Below are 4,192 nucleotides of genomic sequence, written 5' to 3' on the forward strand. Positions count from 1 at the left end.
AGCAATGTTTTCTCATTTATTTGGATCTTTAACAGCTTTCAACAGTGTTTTACAGTTTTTGGCACAAAAGTGTTAAACTTGTTAAAGTTTTCCTAGAGATTCTTTTAGCTGTGTAATAATGTACATGGGATTTTCTTAATTTTGTTTTCAGATTGCTCACTGTTAGTATATAGAAACAGAATTAATTTTTGTATATTGATCTTGTATCCTGCCACATTGCTGAACTTGTTCTTCCTCTCATTTTAGCTACATCTTTACAGTAACAATTTAATGTAAGCTAACAGCATTCATTTATGCATTTATCAAATCAAAAATTGAACAGCTATGACTTTTTAGGGCTTAGTACACTTTAAGCCTTGTCTTCCATGATCTGATCTTTCTCACATGCAGACATGGCCTTTTGTATGCAACCCACTTTATCTCCTATCCTATCATTTGCTCTGTTCCTTGACCTTCGTTCTGATCTTTTAGTTTATGCTTCAGTACATATACTGTGCATTCTAGCATTTCTTCTCAGTTGCAGGTGCTTTTCCCTTTTCTGTAAGAAATTCTCTTTGTATCCTTTCAAGAAAGGTCTTTTGGACTGTCTGTAACTACCCTTAGGCAAATATAAGCCCTTCTATATTCTTACTGTCTTTTGTACTTAGCTCCATGATAGAAATTATCCTATTATACTGGAAATACTTGAGTGTATGCTCTTGGACATGCTTTTATAAGGCATCTTTATAGCAGTTTGTTCTTCCCATTTACTATTTGCTTCTAATTGTTTAAGAATGCATATCAGTCCAGGTTCTCCAGGGAAACAGAATCCATAGTGGTGTCGTTTTCTGCAGGTTCAAAATCTATAGGGCAGGAGAGCAGGCTAGAAATTCAGGCAGGAATTGACGCTGTAGCCTTGAGGCAGAATTCCTTCTTCTCTCTGGGAAACCTTTAGTATTTGCCCATTTGGTTTTTCAAATAATTGCAGCCCACACACTATGGAGGCTAATCTCATTTACTTAATGTCAGCTGTTTATAGATGTTAAGCATCTACAGAATACCTTCAGAGCAACGCCTAGATTAGTGTTTGATTAAGTTACTGGGTACTATATCCTATCCAAGTTGTCAGAAAACTAACCATCAGAGTATAAATTTCTGTAGGAAGGGGGTTTGAATCTTTTATTTACTACAGGAAGTCAGATGCAGTGTTGCATAATAGATGTTTTATGAATGCTTGATTGGGTGATCGAATGACTTGAACAAGGTTAAGTTCAAAATCTAACCTGAAGACTTGGAAGTTGTAATTTTGGTAAGATTATTGCTACTTAGTAGGTGATTTCTATAGTCAGATATTAAACTGATAAGAACAGATACTACACTTGATCTTAGCCAGAAGGCCAAGAAGTGATATATAGTCAGATATTATTAGCAGGAAATTGTTTTCCCAATCTCTGGCAGCCTAATCATTTTAACTAAAGCGTCTGTGCCTTCTGTTCTGCATTTATTCCTACCTCCTAGTCACTGGTATGTAACCTACTGTTTTATTTTCTTTAGTTGATATACTTCTAACTACTTGATTATTAAATTTATCATTCCAGACTAACAGCAGGTAGCCCACTTCCTTCCCTACCCTCTTTGGCCCCATTTTGAACTTGTAAGCATTGAGATGCCACTGTCCGCAGCCTCTCTTCAGGTACAGTAATACTGGGTATTTTGAAACACATTGAAGTCATGGCACATTTTTGAGGGAAAAAAAATAGATGGAGCCTTACGGTAATGTCTTAGCGATATCTAGGAGACATGGTAGCAAAGCAGAATTAAGAGGTTAAAAACATAATGATAGCAATTATGTGGTGGTGAGGTTGTTGGTCATAGTTGTAGACGTCATAATATTTTCTCTTGGGCTTTTGTATTCTCTCTGCAGGTGATGGTAAAACCGGTATGATTTTTTGCCTTTAAGGAACAATGCTTGTATTTACTCTCTGTAGGTCAGCTCTTGGGCAGGCGAGAATGGTGGAGAGGTCAGCCTAAACTGGTCTCAAAGGGCCACATTTGGGGTCAAAGACCTTTTCCATTTGCCCTGACAAATACAGGGTGAAGATGTGGATGTGTTTGGAGAACAGAGGAAAAAGGGATAGGCCCCAGAAACAATACACTTGACAATAATTTGAAGTGTAAGGGGTGGGAGGGGGGAGGGGGAAGCTTAATATTACCCAGGATACTGAAAGCATTTGCAAATTGCCTTTACCATCCTTAAGGTGGCCCAGGGAACTCCCTGGCCTCTGGAGTTCTCCACATTTCTGCTGATTTGCCAGCGACGTCTAAAGTAGCCTTGGCTGTATCTCTGGAATTTGTGCCGATATTGGGGAGCCTCTGTGCCCATCCGGGTAGTGGTGGTGTTTCGTCTAGACGGCTATGGCCTAAACTGCTCTCCCTGAAAAGGCTTCACTCGATTTGGCTGCTACCAGCTGAACAACTGCTAAATTAAGATAAACTCTTACATTCCTGACCCAAAACTTCTCCATCCCCTTGCTGAGCTTCTGTGTGAAGTGGCCCCACATTTCTTATTCTGTAGTCCCCAGTTGTTGTGAAACTCTCAGTGAACTCTGGACAACCGTCTCAGACTTTAAAATAGTTACGCGTCGCCTTGATTACTTTGCATTTCGAAGAGGTGCTAAATGTTTCAAATAAAGCCTGCCTAAACAGTCGTGTCTCATTCCGGTTTCCTCTCTCAGAGGAAGTGTCTTTCAATAACCCCAAACTACTGGCTTCTAATTTTAGGGATAACTAAGGTAGGATCAGGATGGAAAATAAGCTCCTCTATTGATTTGCCTTAGTCATTTTACTCCGAAGCCTATAATTAGCTCTATTTTCTCTACCTGTAATACATGTTTAGGTTTACAGTGATGTTGAAGAAATAGCGGATGATGTACAGGGTTAGAATTTGGGGATATTACTTTTGGGTACTTATATGAATGGCACTGTGGGGTTTGGGGGGGGGAAGTGAGATATTACACATCCATCTAGTTTATTTTTAGTGCTATTGTGATACTAACTCATTGACACGGATCACTCTTATGAGTGCTTTACTTGTATTAATTTAATCCTCATAGTACAGTAACCCCTGGGGGCGGGGCGGGGGGGACTGTCACCATCCCTCTTCTGTAGTTGAGGAAACTGGAGGGGTGAGTAAATTGTCGCAGGTCAGGGAACAGGTAAAAGTCAGCACTAGACAGAGCCCACATTCTTGTCTGCTTTGTCCATCTGCAAGGAAAGCTGGCGAAGTAAAAATCTAAGCCAAAACCTAGATGAGGAATATAAACCCTCTCCCTCCACATCTGAAGACTCTAGGTCTGGCATGATGGTGATTTTTCTCCATTTTAAAGCTGTGACAAAGGTTCGCTATCTGCAACACTAAAGAGGAAGATACATACGTGTAAGGTGGTGTTTAAGAGTCCCACCCAAAGGGCTTAAATTCACTTGAGATGGTCACTGGAGCTGTTTCTGTAATAATATTTTAAACACCTGGTAAGGGAATCAATTGTTTTCTTTTTTCAGTCTTTATGAAATTTCACCAAATGGGGGCCATTCAGCTTCTAATGTTCAAATTCAGCTTATAACCCCTCCTTGACTGGCCTTTCCCTCATCATTCAGTTTAATGGAAGTACTTGCTTTTCCTGCCTCTATGTGTTGCTCCTTCTGCCTGGAGTTTTCTTTCTACCCCTCACGGCATTTTTCTGGGGAATCCTCCATTTTTTTTAAGACCTAGTTCAAAGGTCACATCTTCCATAAAGATTTTCCTTAGGTTAAGTTTGTGCCTCTCCTTACAACTGATCATTCATTTCTTTCTATGTGATAGTAGCTTATATACTTTGGTTTTAGCACCATAATCCTTTATTACAGTGCTTGTGCATGGACTGAGATGTTACTGTTCTTCCATGAAATAAATACAAAAATTGAAAAAAAGCATTTTGAATTCTTATTACATTTTTTTAGGTATCTTTTTCAAAAGTATCAGTCTGTGAAGGATTCAAATTTTAAGAACCTGGCCCCTCCCCATGATAATTTGAGAATTACTAGTTGTCATTGTTTCTTATCTCTCCTCTGTGCTAGACTAGAAGCACCTGGAGAACAGGGTTCATCTTTGCATGAAGAGTACTTTTGTGTCAACAGTAATGAATTTCACATCCACAGCAGCGAAACTGCAAGTTTC

General features: G+C 39.3%; 1 pseudogene; it reads right to left on the reverse strand.

Moving 5' to 3' along the window:
• Positions 1-1,272: 1,272 nt before the first annotated feature.
• On the reverse strand, positions 1,273-1,388 carry LOC115519626 (annotated as a pseudogene).
• Between the last annotated feature and the right edge of the window lie 2,804 nt (positions 1,389-4,192).

This window comes from Lynx canadensis, chromosome B4, assembly GCF_007474595.2.
Source record: "Lynx canadensis isolate LIC74 chromosome B4, mLynCan4.pri.v2, whole genome shotgun sequence".
Taxonomy (NCBI): domain Eukaryota; kingdom Metazoa; phylum Chordata; class Mammalia; order Carnivora; family Felidae; genus Lynx; species Lynx canadensis.